We start from the raw sequence: 20,435 nt of genomic DNA, 5'->3' as shown, positions 1-20,435 counted from the left end.
TTTTGCATGAATGCAAAACAACAACAAACATGCAAAACTACAAATCGCATCGATAAAAAACATTGAAAGCAGTCTATTATAAACCATACAAAAAAAATGTAATTGGCCAAAATTCTTTAAAAGCTATTTAGTATAGACAAATACTATAAATGCAGTTCAGAATAATACTATAATAGCAGTTTTCAAATCATTTTTGTTTGTTTTCGTATTTAACTAATGTATTAAATAACATTTACCATTTCAGCTAACATTTTGAAAATACAAAACACAATCAATCTGACAATTTACATCAGAACAGCTTTATGAATGATTTAAATCCGAATTCTGCTTCTGCTTCATGCAAGAGGCCCAATGCATTTGTGCAAATCATCAATAAAGCATAAATCTTACCTAAATTTTTCACATTCAGTTCATTGCAATAACTCACATAATTGTTTTACAAATGATTTCTGCTCGTGTTTCATAAACACAGCCTGATGTATGGTGAAAACAGAATGTATTGGCTTTACTTAATGGAGTGGAAATATTAGATATTTAACCTCATTCAAACATGATCAGCAAGCAGTTTAATCACAAATACCATGTTTACATTTATAATATTTAAGTCTTCCGGTTATACATTTATTATACAAATAAGTGACTGAAGGAGCTTGTGTATTTATGTATTCAATAGTAATAGTATTCATTTAGCAGAAGCCAAATTTTATGCACATTTAATCTACAAAGAGAAATGCAGGCGATTCATCTCAAAGAATAAACAGAATGTGTTTCTTGCTTGTCTTAAACACCCAAATTATACTTTCAAAATGTCTGTATTTTACATTGTATTTCCCTCGATACTTGCCTTTAAAGCACCATTTTTGACTTTTAAAAATAAAAAGTTTTTCTGTGCTAATAAACCTGCCAATACAACTTAACTCACACAAAACAGCACATTCCCACAAACCAACAGAGGAGGAAGAGTACCTAAAGGAAGACAGGCTGTTTTCAGACGTGAGCATCAGACTCTCCTCATCGTCGCTTGCCAGCGCAGACGGAGACCAGAGACCAAGCCAAACGGGCAGACGCCCAAAAACATCCCAAACACAAGACAGCAAGTCCTCCGCTCTCCCAGAAAGATGTGAGGCGGCTTACAGCGCTAAAATAAGACCATCATCCCTGAAGGGACGTCCCAACATGATCTATTAGAGGAGCGGCATCTACCTGGAAAGCTCTTATGGAAAACAAACAACTCTGACACAAAGCTCAGATGAGTAAACAACATTACAAGGCATCAATGTGAGCTTTATTTATCGTTTTCCGCCCTCCTCTGACACACTGCAATTAGCTGTGACCTTAAAGAGACAGTTCACCCAAAAATGGAAATTCTGCCATCAAACTGTTGACGGTAGCCACTGACTTCCATACCATTGAAGGTTTGGTTGTTTGGTTACCAACATTCTTCAAAATATCTTCTTTTGTGTGTTATGCAGAAGAAAGAAACTCAAGGTTTGGAACAACTCCAGGGTGAGTAAATGATGACAGGATTTTCATTTCTGGGTGAACTGTCCCTTTAAACGTAATCAATCAGGAACTGCAGTGCAACTTTGAAGGAGACTCAGATGTTGTGATTTGTTCATGATGACGTCGCTTCGCGTCACGTGGGCCGGCAGGTGTGTGGAACAGGGACAGGAGGGTGTTGATGTTGGCCCTGACCCAGTTTAAGGCGAGGTGTTGGGTTGCGCTGGGGCTGAATTCGTGGTCTGGTTGGCCCGTTCGTGAACGTGATCCTCAGCATTAGCAAACATTGGCTTCTTCTCTTACTCGCACTGATAAAAGGGAATTAACTGTGCTGATTAATTTTGTGACTCAGCATAAATTATAACAACCGAGCTTCCAGAGAATCGGTAAAAAAACGTGACGCTTGGCAACAGAGACCAGGTCTGGATCCTGATGCTATTCCTAGACTACAAGATGAAATGCACAAAAACATACAAATTTACTCAATCAAAATATAATCCAGAAACAAAGCAACCACAAACTAGGGCATGATTTGGGATTGTCAGATAAAAATTCCAGGTTTGCACAATTTGGCTGAAATTTTGTTAGTATATACCAATATGGCTCTGAAAATAAATAAATAAATAAATACTACTACTAGTAATGTAACGATTAACCGTGAGCCGGTTGAAAATCGATTCAAATGTGAGACACTTCAAATCGGTTGAGATGCTAAACAAATCACGATTCAATTAGGGGTAGGAGTTTATATGAATGTATGTCTGAGGGGAAATTACTGTCTTTAGAAAAGTTTAGATGGTATTTTTTCTTTTCATCTTGCCTCTGTATAATGCATATTACAGTTCATAAGTGCTGCTTTGTTTACAGCGGAAACCAAGGAAACGCTTAAAGCGCCACCTGCTGGCAGAGAATCTGCGTCTCATTCAACTCGTCTGCTGTTTTTTCTTCAAATTTCGAAATTATACAGTCTAATTTAGATTAAAAACTGCTCATGTTGCATGTATGCTGCATCTTTGTTTGGATCATGATTAAAATGCAGTGGTTGCCTCTAATTTTAAATTGAAAGAGCACAGACAAAGCCTAATTTTGTTTATTTGAAGAGATTTCTTTCATTTCTGTTACTTATCTATTTGATTTGGGGTTTATTTTAAAATTTCAATTTAGTTTTGTTATTTACATTATGTTATTTAGCAGACACTTTTATCCAAAGCGACTTACAAATGAGGACAATAGAAGCAATCAAAACCAACAAAAGCGCAATATGCAAGTGCTATATTAATATATTATTATAGTGTTCTATTTCAATTTCACAAAGTACTACTACTACTACTTTTTCTTTTCAATTTTATTACTAAAAATAGAACTATTACTATTGTAATTTCAGTATAAAACAAATTGCATTTAATAAATAATAATAGGAAGTGATAAAAATGATAATATTTCTAATAGTTAGTTGTCTAAAGCATAATTTTGATGGAAAAATATTCAAAAAAAGATTTTCTTTTGTTGCGTTCATCATCATAAGAATGTCAAGATGGTTGACGTACGATTCGTTTCCCAAATGCACATTATAAAACGACTCAAACTTAAAACAGATGTGTTTGAATGCAAAACCATATACTGTGAACCAAGTCGCTGAAAACACCGTAATATGAGTCACACACACACACACACACACACACACGTGTAAACGAACACGTGTCTGTTTTATTTCAATTAATTGTGCAGCTCTACCGCAAACTGCAACCAAAGAGAAAGGGGCAGGTCAGAAATGCGACACGCTCACGAGGACTCATAAATCACAAACTCTCGGTGACAGCAGTGACCTTCTCTGGAAACACATGCATTATGGGTAATGTGCCTTGGTTATGCTGTTTTACAACGATATTCTCCCTACTCACAAGTATTTAGAATAGTATGCAAATTATAGAATTTTCCAAGAACAATATGCAATTAAATTGCACATTCATTTCAGCAAATGGCATCTAGTTAGTTCCATACTGTATTCTGATATTGCATGCATATACGTTGACTGCTCAATATACGTCCTGCAAACTGAAGAAATGGTACGAGTATGTGGAAGCATGCAATTCAAAACACAGCAATACAAGTAGGAGGATATTTTGTTCCAGACAACATCGTCCTTGATCCAAACCTGACTGGTTCCCAGTGCAGTAGAAACAACACTTGTTAAACACAACAACAGCTCCAAACTCCCAAACTAAGACTTGCAAAAATACCACACTGGGCTCCTCCCACAGCACATGAACCTGGATGGAAAATTCCGGTCTGAGAAAGCGAGGCCTTTGGCACCGTCGACCTCTTATGATACACACGCTTCACTGTCTGATAAGGCCAAGAAAAAAAATATACATAGTTCTTGCTGAAGACCGAATTCAAAAACTAGTCTGAGTTGATCACAGACACATAAGGGAAAACAAGAGCTCCGTAGTGAACTGTACTGCTGCTGTCTACAACAAACACATGCAATGTTATCCACATTCAAACTGAAACAGAGCCTCATAAGTCCATGATCTGAAAGGAAATAGCTTACACTCGACATACAGTTCATTTCAATAGAGTTTGACAAAATGTTTAACAAAGAATTATCATCAGCAGCGTCAATATACTATTATACCTTTTGTTAATATATTGAATTGTTATTTTGTTTATACTTTAAGTTAAAGATGTAGTAATATTGTTGTGCATTCTTATTAGTTACTACACACACACTTCAGTTAATATGCATTTTCATTATTTTATTTTAAGCATTATTTTAGTTTAATTGAGAGATACTATTATACTTCATTAATATTTTGAATATTTTCTGTTTTAATTTAAATTTTCTCAATTTATAATATGATTGATTTTATATATATAAAATCTGTGTGTGTGTGTGTGTATATATATTATATATATATATATATATATATATATATATATATATGTGTGTGTGTGTGTGTGTGTGTGTGTGTGTGTGTGTGTGTGTGTGTGTGTGTGTGCGTTTAGTTTCATTAATTTATATTTTTAGTTTAACTGTAGTGATCTGTAATAATGCTGGTTTCAAGTAACAATTTTTAAGTTTATGATAACCCAGTGTGACACAAAATTTGCATCAATATTTTGTTTGGTATTCAGTGATAATAAAATTTTGCATGCACATTTGCCATGTCTAGTAGTTATAAATGTATGCATGTAGTTATAAATTATGATTTTGTATGCTCTGCACAGAATATATGAGATGCTGCCTTACTTTTGGACAGAAACTAAGGCATTTTAGAAAGCAGTAATGACCTTAAAATGCTCACTAGGCTTCATGTTGTGTGCTTATTAGTCGGCTCATCTCTCTTAGATATTCAGAGTTCACAAAGCTTTCTTTATGTACACTATCTGTGCTGCAGTTACAAGAGCCATTCGTTTGTTAGCTATTCATCTCTAGCCCTGCAGACACACACTATTCTTTCAGCTGCATTAATTATTAATGAATCCTGTTTGAATCATTTATGTCAATTCAAATGTCCTGTTTGGAAGGTTCAGCTCCCAAAATTAACTAGTCACATAATTTTTTAACTGGGTTTATCTAGGGTTATGTGAGCGCCGGCCCTCAGGGAGTGCTGACACACGTAAAGCGTTATGCAAGAATGAATATGAGCGGAAAAAAAATCCTAACCAGTTAAAATGACTCGCATTTTATGCAATCTGTTCTGGTTAAGAAAACTCTTACTCGCAGCTTTCTAATGCTGATTATGTAACTCGCACTTAAACGAGATCTAGCTGACGGCAGACAAACATCACATTAATTCATCCTCAAGTTGCTCTTTTGATGTCGTATTTCCAGCAAGATGTACACAGTTAATGATGACATTCAAATGCATTCATATCCCTAATGTTTCTAAATTACATTAACATGCAATTATCGTTTGTTTTTAATCATCTTCCAAGCATCAGACTATATAAAATTGTCAAATGTAAGATGTTTCAACTTGGAACGCAGCATGAGAGTGCAGATGACAGGAAGTGACACGCAGCCTCAGCATCATCCGAACAGGGTCTCAAATGACAATCCATTACACGCTCAGATTTGATGCTGCAGCATCGCTGGAAGGAGAAATTCTTACAGGCTCAGCGCAGATTAGCATTCATATTTAATATTTTAATCGTCTTTAAATGAGGACCGGAGCTTAAAATGTGCAAAAGATCAATTTCAAACCTTTGTGAAGATGTTATAACAAACCCAAACCTAGTCATAGACAGCAAAAGCCGTTTTGACCAATTATAGTTTCTTTGAGTGGAAGTGCAAAACACTGCATTGAGCTTAGTGAAAAAAACACTGAAGAAATGAGTGAAATACAAGCGTACTTATTAGACATCACAATAGTGATATAGATAAAAATAGCTCATATTTATTTAAAAATGTACTATTTTACCCCATATTTGAGCAACCTGTGCATGGTTTATGCTTAGAGTATTGTGCCATTAGCTTTGCAACTCGCAAATTCACATCACTTGTGTTTTGTTAACTAAAACTAAATTAAAATAATTTTTTCATAATTGAAATAAAGGTAAAACAAAATAACATTATATAAAAACCTCAACTCAATTTTATTTCAGTTTAAGTACTAAAACAGGGCTATTCAATTGGCAGCCCGCGGGCCCAATCCGGCCCGCCAATCATCTTCATCCGGCCCGAGGAAGAGTACGCAGGTCGCACAGTCGCCTTGAATTGTTCTTGCACTAATTAATTTGTCCACAAGGTGGCAACACTGGCCCAGGCCGGCCAAAAAGAAAAGGGAGAGACGTAATAACAACAATCTACTGTACCGGAGACCGCAACATCAACAGATGGCAGCGTTGACAAGCGCTTATGTGAGGGATTTATGAGATATCCACAATTCTAACATTAGTTTAAACCAGTGGTGTAGTCTAGTTTTTTGTAGTGAGTATACTGTGGTTTTTCCCTCCCAGTCTCATCCCAGAGAAGCCCCTCATAAGCACCACCACACTCACTAAACAGGGGTCTACGCTTACTTTTATTTTTAGGAGCACTTGTGCACTTGTACAAAAAAAAAAAAAAAGGAGCACAATAACAAAAATTAGCCTTCCCATAAGTAATATTGGACTCCTTAAAGTGATTTACAGGGGCATTTTTTCTAACTTTATTCAAAGTATTTTATCTTTTATGTCAAATTCAAAAGTGTATTTTTATAAGCTTTTTTTTTTTTTTTTTTCTTTTTTTCAAAATGTCCAATTAAAACAATGGAATAAGAAGAATAAGTTACCGATCAAATAAAATCAGTATTAACAAAATTCACTTGGTCTACAGAGGTGGCACAGAAGAACACAAAAGTGGCTTGTAGGTATTTTACAAACATTTAATGAGGCTCAGAGGTGGCATGAGAGCAATTAACTTCATAAATTCATGTTGAGATTAATGTTTTAAACACAAAATTTTGAATATAGAAATATTCAATCATTTAAACTACTGAAATTATACTTTAAAAACGAAACTAAAACTGCCCATAGGTGGCGGCAAGTTACTGATTTTATCACTGAATCATTCATTCAATTGATTCGTTCGAACGGCTGATTCATTCAAGAACAAAGCAAGTCCCTGCGTCCCAATGTGCATATATCCAACCTATCTGGCCTAAATAGTATTGAAAATGACTAATATCACATTTAGAATGGATAGTATGCACATTGGGACTCAGGCAGTGACTGTCTTTATGGATGGGTAATTGAATGGACTCACTAGATTCGTTTAAAAACGCAGATTCATTCATAAACAAAACAACAGCAGCAGCTTCAGGCGCAGGCTTACGAAAACACTGAAAGGGTGTAGTTCATTTCATATCTCCTTTAGTGATTCACATTAGTTCATTTCAAGCTTGCTGTGCTGCGCACTCAATGCTGTGCAAGAGTTGCACAAAGGCAATAGTGGTCAACAGAAATACGGAGTGATTATCAAAAAGTCGGTGCTTCGCAAAACCGACAGGGTGAAAACGATGTTGTTACGTATCCGCGAGCTTTTTTAAGTGGGTATACGCAAATCCTTGACCGTTCCTAGTGGGTATACGGCGTATACCTGCGTATCACGTAGACTACACCACTGGTTTAAACAAGTTTAAAGACAGTGTTCTGCTCGCTGATTAACTTTTGAAGCTTGAATAAAGAATAATCAGTATAGCTTATGCATACAATTTATAGTTTATGTGAAGATTGTTTTAAGTTCACATAAAAAGTTGTAATATTGTTCAAAGCCTATTAAATGTTAAAAAAATAATATAACATTTCAATAATACTGTAATATTAAATGGCTATAATTAATGGCTAAAATTAAAGGAAAAAATGGATTTAATAGAGACAACAGTAACTTTATTTGTATCAATGATAATTCATTAATAATAAGCTAATAAAAAGATGCCATTAAACACTTATTTAAAACATACCATCTTTATGTTGTTTCTATATTAATTTGGACATTCACTGTGAAAATATGACAACACAAATATATTCACGTGTTTAGTCATTTTTTTTTATTAATTACAGAAAAAACAAAAAGTGTGATTTTTTTTTAATTGAATGACAGACAGCACTAATGTTAACCTTTTATAGATGTTACTGTTGGTAATATTAGTTAATTTTACTGCTGAATATGCATTTAAATTTAATTTCCAATTTTAGTAGATGTCTGATGAAGGCCTTGATAATGGCCGAAACGTCATTTTAATTAATAAAGTTTCTCGTCAAGAGTGAGTGCTACACCTTTTTCAGTTGATACAATTTTATAGGCCCCCCAGAAAAAGATCGGGACAGCCCCCCGCATCCTTGGCCCCCTTCAAATGTTCAATTCGATAATCCGGCCCTCAAATGAAATTAATTGAATAGCCCTGCACTAAAATGACTACATTATAAATATTTATACAAATATAACACGCATACATACATACATACAGTGGGTACAGAAAGTATTCAGACCCCCTTAAAATTTTCAATCTTTGTTATATTGCAGCCATTTGCTAAAATCATTTAAGTTCTTTTTTTTTCCTCAATGTACACACAGCACCCCATATTGACAGAGAAACACAGAATTGTTGACATTTTTGCAGATTTATTAAAAAAGAAAAACTGAAATATCACATGGTCCTAAGTATTCAGACCCTTTGCTGTGACACTCATATATTTAACTCAGGTGCTGTCCATTTCTTCTGATCATCCTTGAGATGGTTCTACACCTTCATTTGAGTCCAGCTGTGTTTGATTATACTGATTGGACTTGATTAGGAAAGCCACACACCTGTCTATATAAGACCTTACAGCTCACAGTGCATGTCAGAGCAAATGAGAATCATGAGGTCAAAGGAACTGCCTGAAGAGCTCAGAGACAGAATTGTGGCAAGGCACAGATCTGGCCAAGGTTACAAAAACATTTCTGCTGCACTTAAGGTTCCTAAGAGCACAGTGGCCTCCATAATCCTTAAATGGAAGACGTTTGGGATGACCAGAACCCTTCCTAGAGCTGGCCGTCCGCCAAACTGAGCTATCAGGGAGAAGAGCCTTGGTGAGAGAGGTAAAGAAGAACCCAAAGATCACTGTGGCTGAGCTCCAGAGATGCAGTCGGGAGATGGGAGAAAGTTGTAGAAAGTCAACCATCACTGCAGCCCTCCACCAGTCGGGGCTTTATGGCAGAGTGGCCCGACGGAAGCCTCTCCTCAGTGCAAGACACATGAAAGCCCGCATGGAGTTTAAGATGGTGAGAAATAAGATTCTCTGGTCTGATGAGACCAAGATAGAACTTTTTGGCCTTAATTCTAAGCGGTATGTGTGGAGAAAACCAGGCACTGCTCATCACCTGTCCAATACAGTCCCAACAGTGAAGCATGGTGGTGGCAGCATCATGCTGTGGGGGTGTTTTTCAGCTGCAGGGACAGGACGACTGGTTGCAATCGAGGGAAAGATGAATGCGGCCAAGTACAGGGATATCCTGGACGAAAACCTTCTCCAGAGTGCTCAGGACCTCAGACTGGGCCGAAGGTTTACCTTCCAACAAGACAATGACCCTAAGCACACAGCTAAAATAACGAAGGAGTGGCTTCACAACAACTCCGTGACTGTTCTTGAATGGCCCAGCCAGAGCCCTGACTTAAACCCAATTGAGCATCTCTGGAGAGACCTAAAAATGGCTGTCCACCAACGTTTACCATCCAACCTGACAGAACTGGAGAGGATCTGCAAGGAGGAATGGCAGAGGATCCCCAAATCCAGGTGTGAAAAACTTGTTGCATCTTTCCCAAAAAGACTCATGGCTGTATTAGATCAAAAGGGTGCTTCTACTAAATACTGAGCAAAGGGTTGACCTCATGATTCTCATTTGCTCTGACATGCACTGTGAGCTGTAAGGTCTTATATAGACAGGTGTGTGGCTTTCCTAATCAAGTCCAATCAGTATAATCAAACACAGCTGGACTCAAATGAAGGTGTAGAACCATCTCAAGGATGATCAGAAGAAATGGACAGCACCTGAGTTAAATATATGAGTGTCACAGCAAAGGGTCTGAATACTTAGGACCATGTGATATTTCAGTTTTTCTTTAATAAATCTGCAAAAATGTCAACAATTCTGTGTTTTTCTGTCAATATGGGGTGCTGTGTGTACATTGAGGGAAAAAAATGAACTTAAATGATTTTAGCAAATGGCTGCAATATAACAAAGATTGAAAAATTTAAGGGGTCTGAATACTTTCCATACCCACTGTACATACATATATATATATATTTTATAGCATTTTAAATTAGCTTCTTTTTATATTTTCAGTTTACATTTAAAGTAATTTTGTTATGTGCTTGTCATTTTTATTAGTTTTTGCTTTTTTAAAATATTTATTTTTATTTAGATTTTAGTATTTTAACAAACTTGTTTTATTTCAGTTACACACAAAATATAGTTTATTCATTAGGAAAAACCACAACCAAATTACCAAAGTAAGGGCATTCATTCAGTGCTTTTTCTTCACAGTGAATTGTCCCGGTACATGTAGATAAGCAATGTTACCAAAAAATTTAAATTACAAACTAAATAAATTTAAAAAAATAAAATAATAATATCCCAGACACAACATGCAACACCCCCCAAAAAAATCCCTAAAGTAGCAGCAGTGACCCAAGCTGTAGACACCATGAGCACAAGAGACCGTCCTGGACAGATGGACGGACACCAGTGCAAACAAACACAGAACGATCTGTCTGGTTCTCAGGGCCACATGTTAATGTTATTCCTGAGCAAAAGCCAACTCTCTCCTCATAATGACGGCAAACTCACCTGGAGACATGACCACACAAGCACAACATAAAGAGCTAAAACAGCACACAATAGAGAAACCTGTCTGATAAGACCAACACCTGAGAGTCAGAGATTCACAACATCTCAACAACCGACATGACATTTAGGATTACTACGACTTAACTCGAGAAACCTGTTATCCAAGTCGACATGCAGCCCATTCACACCACAACCTCATTGCAAATAAAACAATGTGCTCTACAACCAAAACCAGTCTGGGAGGAACACTGTTGGAGGCTAAATGAGTCAGCAAGCATCAGAATGTCCTGTAACATCCAAAACTGCTGTGTTTTAAGTGCATGAAAGGTCAGCTTAACTACAGGTTAACATACTTGGAAAATACTTAAAATTAAAATACTTAATTTGCTGTTAATTTACTCACCCTCGAGCTATCCAATATGTATGTGGCTTTTTTGTCTTCAGTAGAACAGTGAAGAGGATATTTAGCTGAAAGCATGGTCCTTGGTCAGTCATAAAATGCAAGTCAGTGGATAACATCACAGTGAGAGTCAAAAAAGCAGATACAGGCAAGACCAAATTAATACCGGTGGCTCCTGATGATATATTGAGGTCTCATGAAGTGAAATAATCGGTCTGTGCAAGAAACTGAACATTATTTACAACATTATAACCTGTAATCCTGAGCCTCAGGCAAATGGTGCAGAGCGATGTCCAGTTCACGAACGAATCATTCTTTTGAACTGATTCTTTTTAGTGAACTAGGCGAATCGGTTTACCAAATCGGACTGAAATGTCTGAAATGGTTTGCGGCTTAAGCAGCACAGATTTACAAGTTACTCAAATAAAAATCCCTTTCAGAGGTCCGACAGTCACTCCGATTAGAAATTAGCCAAAAAAGTGGCATATCTGATCCTGTGATGAATGAACTGATTCAGCACTCCAGTTCCTCCAACAGTCACCAAACTGAGGAAACAGTTTGACTCTAACCAAAGACCGATGAGCAGCTGATATCAGCAGATGAAACCAATGTTTATGCAAAAAGCTGAGATGAAGAAGACTGGTTTATTCACTTTACATGCTTTAAACATAAAACATCCATGTTTCATGTCATTATTGGGTGCTTTAAATGAATTGAATATGCGTTATGTCATTGCCTGATTACACAAATGAACTGAACCAGTTCATTGAAATGACCAGACCGAATGAATAAGTTTGCGGAAAATAATTGTATTTCCCATTTGCCTGAGGCTCTAGATTACAGGTAATAATGTTCAGTTTCTTGCACAGACTGATGGTTTCCCTTCATAAGACCTCTATATATTATCAGGAGCCATGGGTATTCATTTTTTGTTTCCTGATCTGCTTTTTTGACTCTCAAAAACAGGCAGCTGCTGACTTACATTTAATGAATCACCAAGGACCACAGTTTCAGCTAAAAATCTTCTTTACTGTTCTACTAAAGATAATAAGTCACCTACATTTGGATGGCCTGAGGATGAGCAAATTAACAGCAAATGTTCATTTTTGGGTGAACTATCCATCTCAAAATGCCCTCTATGAGTCTGACCTGTGTCTTCATTAGATGCTGCTTAAAGGTTACCTCTGACCTGAGCTGAACAGGAGGAGGGTGAAGGACAAATGAAGGAGTTTGAAACACTTAAGCATCCATAGAGCTGAAGGATGATTGTTCCTGCTGTCTCTGGGCAATCTCACTTACCCAGCATGCAATTCTGTGACATCTGTGAACGTCTTCTCTATTAGCACCTTATGACTAGCCCACAGAGAGAAACACAAAGGCATAATGATAGGGCAAGGCTTAAAAAAAACCCACAGACATGCAGTGAAGGAGGGACCCGAGTCATATTCGGAGATAAAAATAAATCACAGAGACTTCAGTAAACAGCCTAGCAACCATCCAGGACATCCTAGCAACAAACTACAACATTCTAAAAAAAAACCTCAGAACACCCTAGCAACAAATAACATCCTAAAACCCCCTCAGAACACCCTAGCAACCACCCAGAACACCCTAGTAACAAACTACAACATTCTAAAAAACCCTCAGAACACCCTAGCAACAAACAAAATCCTAAAACCCCCTCAGAACACCCTAGCAACCACCCAGAACACCCTAGTAACAAACAACAACATTCTAAAAACCCAGCAGAACACCCTAGCAACCACCCAGACCATACTAGCAGCAATAAACAACAACATTCTAAAATCCCCAAGAAGATCCTAGTGACCACATAATTACATAACTTTGTGAAATTACTTACTTAAAAAATGCGACTGGAGCTACGGTGCATGAATAAATACAGGCTAAATCATAAGTCAAAAAGAAATAAAGTGATTGTGTGACTTTAATATGCCTCATTGAGGAGCGCTTCGAACAGAGGTGAAAGCGCAGAGCTTTACAGCGTCCGTCCCGGACTCAAACTCCTCAGCGTTGAGAGGCTTTTACTAAATAAAGATCTTATGCAACAGTCGCTGCTGTGAAAGGAATAACACACTGCATTCATCTGCGCCACTGAATTCATTACAACACCAAACAGCCTCAAGAAATACAATTCTCACGAAGACCGAAGTAATGATCATTAAGAATGATGCATTAAAACATCCTGTATGCTGATTGGTCAACATAGCATTCTTGTGTCACTAAAACACACAGGCAGTCATTCATAAAATAAAATAATAATAAACTTAATATACTGGCAACATAACAAAACCTCCCGTGCCTTATCCCTTAAAGTGAATATGTGTTTGTTTGATGTTACAAAGCTTGCTTGTATCCCTACTCATGTACACAAATATAAGCAAACCATTCAGAAGTTGATTCCGCTAAAATATCTGTTTTCATGACCAGTGGCCACTGCTTTGGGGAAACCAGTCATTAACAGTTACATGCTTAAATTTTAAGTACATTATGAGGTGTACGAGTGCGATACTGATTTTATACAAACAGAGAGTTACATTTTAGACACAATATTGTCTGTTTCGCCAACAAAAAGCTCTTCAAGCAAAGCTGGATTAGAACATTTTTGCATCTCAGAAATTTGTTCCTGAATTAATCTGTTTTTGAAAGAATTTTTTAAGTCAGTGATTCAATGATCCATTCATAAAGACAGTCACTTGCTTCATTTCTAAACGAATCCGCTGTTTTGAACGAATTGTTTGAGTGAATAATTCAATGATTCACTCATTAAGACAGGGACTTGCTGTTTTAGTGTCATTTATTTATCCATGACAGGCCTAAACCAGCCAAGCATACTCAGCAAAATATTGTTTAATTATTGTTATTGGGGAAAAAATCCCTCCAAAAATTATCAAGATATAATTTTTTGTCAATATCGCACACACCTAAGTATATAATTATGTGTATATTCTTTGTTTATGTCTCGGTCTGCCATTAATGAAAGGATGTTTCCAAAATTATGGCATTCTGTTTCTGCAAAAGCAATAACAGTAGACAAGGACAAACTAATTGAAATAAGTCAACATTTTTTAGACACAAACAGGATGCCATACAATTAAAAATAAAGGTTCTTTATTGGCGTTGGTTCCATGCAGAACCTTTAACATGTAATGTTTTCAGTCCACAAAAATGTTCTTTATAGCAGAAAAAGATTCTTTCATTTTTTCAAAATGTTCTTTAAACTAAGAAAGAAAAAGTTTTCAAAACACCCTAGCAACCACCAAGAACAACCTGGCAACCACTCGAAATCAAAAAGTGTTTCTCTGGCACTGCTTTAAAAAAAAAAAAAAATCCTCTTTTCTGGAATGAGTAAAGCAAACTATCTGATGGCAGGGCAGCAATCAGCATTTCAGTGGTCTGGATTCATGCAAACATCAGGTCTGTGCGGTGAGTGGTCAGACTGTGATGTAAAGCGTTCACTGGCAGATGCAGCCTGAGGCACACTGGGAGAATCCAGCACTGCGGCCCGTCCAATTACACTGCGTATCCCACACGGATCACGAGAGCCATTCACAAACCCACCAGAGCTCTCACAAATCAGTGTGAATGCTCAATTTGGACAAGTTTAACCCTGGCACCCAATGAAAACAGATGCCAGATTCTGCCAGATAAGCAAAGCTATGATTTAAACAAATTAATTATGTCATCTTGTAGTCCAGCCAGCTACTTCATTAAAACAGTAACTTGCAGTTCAACTACCTTGAAGCTCGACAAACTCCAAGCTGCTGCACTGTGAGTTTCACACTGATCATGTGACTGATGTGACCAGATCAGATTACACAACACAGATGGAAACCTCACAGGTAAATTCTAAACAATTCAGCTGCTTTGGTAAAGGAAGAAATTATAAAATAAAAACAACAACAATAATAATAAATTATTATTATTATTATTATATCATATTATACACACACACACACGTGGTCAGAATTGTTGGTACCCTTGGTAAATATGATTAAAGAAGGCTGTGAAAATAAACCTACATTATTAATAGTTTCGATTTTTTATTTAGAGAAAAAAAAAAAAAAAAATTGACAAATCTAACCTTTCACTGAACTAAAACAATTGAAAATGGGGGAAAATCTCATTATGAAATAAATGTTTTTCTCAAATACATGTTGGACAATTATTTGAACCCCTAGAAATTATTATGAGTAAAATATCTCTGAAGTATATTCTCATTCATATTTACAATTTTGAGCACTCCAGGGTGATTATGAACATGAAATTATCCAGCCATGACTTCCTGTGTCACAGAAATATAAATAGGAGGGAAAACAAAGCCCAAATTCCCTTAATCATCCATCACAATGAGAAAAAACAAATAATATATTTCTGATGTGCAGAAAAAGATAATTGAGCTTCACAAATTAGTGAAGTGGCTGTTAGTGAAGAGAGCTAGAGCAGTGAAAATTCCCATTTCCACCATCAGAGCAATAATTAAGAATTTCCAATCAACATAAAATGTTAGGAAACTGCCTGGAAGAGGACGTGTGTCTATATCGTCCTAATGCACGGTGAGGAGGAGAGTTTGAGTGGCTAAAGACTCTCCAAGGACCACAGCTGGAGAATTGCAGAAAATAGTTGAGTCTCAGGGTCAGAAAACTTAAAAAAATAAAAATAAAAATAAATAAATAAAAATTTTCAAACAGCACCTACATCAGCACATGTTGTTTGGGAGGGTTTCAAGAAAAATTCTCCTAGATCATCCAAAAACAAACTCCAGCATATTCAGTTATCAGACACGACTGGAACTTCAAATGGGACTGGCTTCTATGGTCAGATGAAACTAAAAAATGAGCTTTTTAGCAGCAAACACTCAAGATGGGTTTGGTGAACGCAGGGATAAAAAGTACCCCATGTGTACAATGAAATATACTGCTGTATTTTTGATGTTGTGGGCCTATATTTCTGCTGGAGGTCCTGGACATCTTGTTTAGACACATGGCATCATGGATTCTATCAAATACCAACAGATAAAAAATCAATAAGTGACCGACTCTGTTAGAAATCTTATAATGGGCCATGTTTGGATCTTCCAACCGTACAATAATCCAAACACAAACCTCAAAAACAACACACAAATGGGTCACTGAGCACAAAACCAAGCTTCTGCTGGCCATTCCAGTCCTCTGACCTGAACCCTGTAGAAAATGAGTGAACTGAAGAGAAGAAGCAGCAACATGGAGCTGTGAATCTAAAGGGTCTGGAGTGATTCTGGATGAAGGAATGGTCTCTGATCTCTTGTCAGGTGTCTCTAACCTCATCAGGCATTATAGGAGAACATTTAGAGCTGTTAAACTGGCAAATGGAGGTTTCAAAAAGTATTGAATAAAAGGGTGCCGTTAATTGTGGCCAGTGTTTATTAGAGAAAAATATTTATTTCATAATGATCTTTCCCCCCCCCATTTTAAATTCTTATTCTCAAATGAAAGGTTAGATTTTTTGTAATAAAAGATCAAAAGGATTAACAATGCAGATTTATTTTCACAGCCTTATTTGATCATATTTAACAAGGGTACCAATATATTTAATCATATTTTTATATTTTAAAACCATTATTATATTTATTTACTTGCCATTTAATTATGTATATTTTCTTATTTGCCATTTAAATATAATCATCATATTAAAATAATCATATATATGATTATTTAATATGATGATTATATTTAAATGCCAAGAAAATAGTAATAATAACAATAATAATGATAAATAAATAAGTGTATAAATAAATAAATAAATAAATGGCATAAAGAAGCACTACTCACTTCAAGGATACAAAAATAGAAACAAACTTTTTTTTTTATGCACTATTCTTGGAGAATATGATATCAGTTTGAACACAGTCCAGCAGAGAGAACAAGAGCAGCGCAAAGCCAGCATGACTCACCAAAAGGCCTTGAAAGCTTCATAAATATCCAGTCGGACTGCATATGAGAGCAGCGTCGTGTCTTCTGTCTGGACGCACAGCTGGCTGAGAACCTGTAGAGAGCGTCCAGACATGGGTCAGTAAAGCCCACTAACCAGCAGTTTGCAGTAAACCACACACACGTTTTGCATTGCTTGCCGCAAAAGGTCAGTTTACATGTTTCAACACATTCTCAGTGAAAGGAGTGAAAACTGTGCTTGACACACAAGCTGACATAAAACTCACCAAGCCTTGTCACCCTAGTTTGAACTGAACACTGGCTTTAATATTGTGTTTGCATATTCAAATAAACATATGCAAAAGCAACAACCTCTTTAAAGCAATAGCTTGTCATTATATTACACTTTTATTGTGTTTTTGGCCTGTTATGAAGCACGCATCATGGGAGTATAAATCTCATTTTGTTGCATGGAAAACAGAGGCTCAGACGTGCTGTCCAACACCTCATCATGTTTCTCACAGAATTAACATGATAATAAATGGTTTGAACAGCAGAATTATTATTTTTGTGATGCTATGAATATATGAAATGGAAATAAGTCATTTATGCAACAAATGCCCTTAGGACAATAATGAATATTTGTTGAAGGCTATAGATGGACAGCTAGATTAATGTTCAAAAACATGGTGATACCATGGTGCTTTTAGTATTTTATTTTCTTAGTGATGACAGCAACTCTCTCTCTTTCCAGAGATTCAGGACAAAAGGTCTGTTTTTTTTTTTTTAAATCACTTTTTTTTTTTTTTATTAAGTTAATTGATAATAATAATAATTTCTTATTATTATTTTTATTATTATTCTTTTAAAAATTAAAAATGTTACTTGAAATAAAATCAAATATAAATATTAGATCAAAAACTTTAATGAAAATAGAAATGTTGCCTTGGCAACTAACTGATAAAGCACTAAAATTGCTAACTGGAAATAAATAAAAACCAAAACTGAATTTAAACCTAAATCGTAACATTAAATAAAATGTCAAAAACACAAAGTGACTAAAGATTAAAGAATAAAAAAAAACATTAATATATAAACAGTATATAAATAAATAATACTAAAATGACACTATAATGAGATGTGCTGAGATAAAACTAAACCTAAATAGCTGTATCTAACAAAAAATAAATAAAAGACAAAAGCACATAATGTGTCTAAATATTAAACTAATAAAATGAAAATGTAAAATCTAAAAATATGAGATAGATAGATGTTCACAAGCATGTTAAAAGTCATGGTATTTTCCCATGGTACCATGTGAGAAACATGGTAATACTGTGGTGCTTTGGCTATTTTAATATGTTAGTAAGGACTGCAACTACCTCTCTACTGAAATTCAGAGCAAAAGAGAGAGTTTGTGAAGCTCATAGCGAGATGCAGTGCACAAGACCCCAGTGAAAGTGAACGGGACACCAGGAAGATCACAGTTGTGTAACAGTCATCCATCAGCTCTCTGCCCACCAGCAGGTTCACATTGAGACATCACATACTCAACACTGATGTCAGGAAACCACACAGCTGCAGCTATAAAACTACAGTCATCCACATATGATCGATTACATACAACTTATGGATCAAACACCAGCAACTCACATCATCTGCACCAGTGACGAACCACTAACATTTAATTCCCGTAACAGACATGCAGCATTTATTCAAAGCCTTAATGCTATAATGTATAGCTGCTGATGGAAACTAATGCATCCGTGAACATTAATGAAGCGCGCAGATATAAATCAAAATACCGCAGTGATTACGTGACCAATCAGCTGCTAATATCACACAGAGCTGCAGATGCGTGAAGAGTCGGATGTAAATGATGACACGCACAGAACATCAATCAAATGATCAAAGGAGCCGCCGCCGCGCCGCAGCTCAAACGCAACATTGTAAACACACTCACCCTGACGTGCGCGTTCCTGTGTTTATTTCTGTCTTTTAGAGATGATGATGTTGTTATGTTGTTGTGTTGTTGTAGTTGTAGTTGTGCTGCTGCTGCTGCTCTGCTCGGGTTCTGCACTTGAGCCGCTCTTTTAATGCGCCTTTAAAGGCGAAATCTCTCTGACAGACGCAAGCCGCTTCCGTCGACGGATAAGGAGCTTCATTTACATATGAGGGCGGGGTTTAGAATTTAAAGGTAACGGCATAAGCCGCCACCTGACTGCTGAGGTGCCACAGACAGACTGACAAATATGAGTCAATGTGTGATTATGTACAAAATATAAACACTATATATAGTATACAACAGGGTTGGATAGTAAAAATGTATACCGAAAAAGCAAATATTGCATTATAAGAATTGATAAAGTTAATTGAAATAAAGCTGAAATAATAAAAAAAAAATTAACTTAAATAGTACTATTAAAAAAAACTAATACAAAAGACAAAAGCATGTAACAAAATTACCAAATAAATCCAATTTTTTTTAAAAAAGGTAAAAAAAATTACTTTTCAATTTTTTTAACTAATTTTAAAAAAAGTGTTAATTGAAATAAAGCTGAAATAAAATAAAATATTACCTTAAATGTCATCTTGGCTAACCGAAATTAGTTTAAGATAAAGAACTAAAATTACTAACTGGAAATAAAAACTAAAACTGAACTAAAATTCAAACTATGCAGAAATATAAATAAATAATAATGAAAAAAGCACATAAATTAAAATATAATCTAAAATTAAAATTAAAACTGAAATGATAAAAAAAATCATAACTAAATCAAAATATTATTTTGAATATGTGCAATATTTTATATCAATATGAAAATTCACTAAAATTATTAAAATGAAATTCGAAATATAGTATAATAGTATATAAAAAATACATAATATAAAACACACAATATGTAATAATTTGTTTTTGTATTTATTTATATTTACATTTATTTATTAAAAGAATTTACATTATTCTACTCACTCACTACACATCTCATACAGTGCAGAATACTTAATAACTATGATCAATATATCGCCTTCAGAAAAACTCTGTCCTAATTTCTTCTGACAGACCTGTGGGCATGACCTGTGTGTGCCACCCCATCAGCTGTCAATCAAACACAGGATGTGATTATGATGTCTCAAAATGATCAATAACATTCCCCACTTCACCAACACGTATGTGAGTGCATTTGTGTGTTTTATGTTAGTATGGCCTGCATATGTGTATATTTCATTGTACAATATACAGTATATTCAGTCCAAGGACAATTTATTGATTTGTGAATATATCATT

At 35.7% G+C, this 20,435-nt stretch overlaps 1 protein-coding gene across 3 annotated transcripts in view; it reads right to left on the bottom strand.

Moving 5' to 3' along the window:
* Positions 1 to 19,253, bottom strand: part of LOC131526190 (solute carrier family 45 member 4) — a 62,157-nt gene extending 42,904 nt beyond the window's left edge. For 2 of the 3 annotated variants that reach the window (XM_058754349.1, XM_058754351.1), the window contains exons 1-2: positions 19,110 to 19,253; positions 17,170 to 17,261 (exon numbers count right to left, since the gene is read on the bottom strand). The gene's annotated coding sequence lies outside the window, so the exon portion shown is untranslated. The remainder of the gene's footprint in view (positions 1 to 17,169; positions 17,262 to 19,109) is intronic. The other variant, XM_058754350.1, reaches the window with a different exon arrangement.
* Positions 19,254 to 20,435: the final 1,182 nt, after the last annotated feature.

The sequence above is a fragment of the Onychostoma macrolepis genome, chromosome 19 (genome assembly GCF_012432095.1).
Source record: "Onychostoma macrolepis isolate SWU-2019 chromosome 19, ASM1243209v1, whole genome shotgun sequence".
Classification (NCBI taxonomy): domain Eukaryota; kingdom Metazoa; phylum Chordata; class Actinopteri; order Cypriniformes; family Cyprinidae; genus Onychostoma; species Onychostoma macrolepis.
Note: the sequence above shows the minus strand (reverse complement) of the source record. Positions and strands in the feature narration are given on the sequence as shown.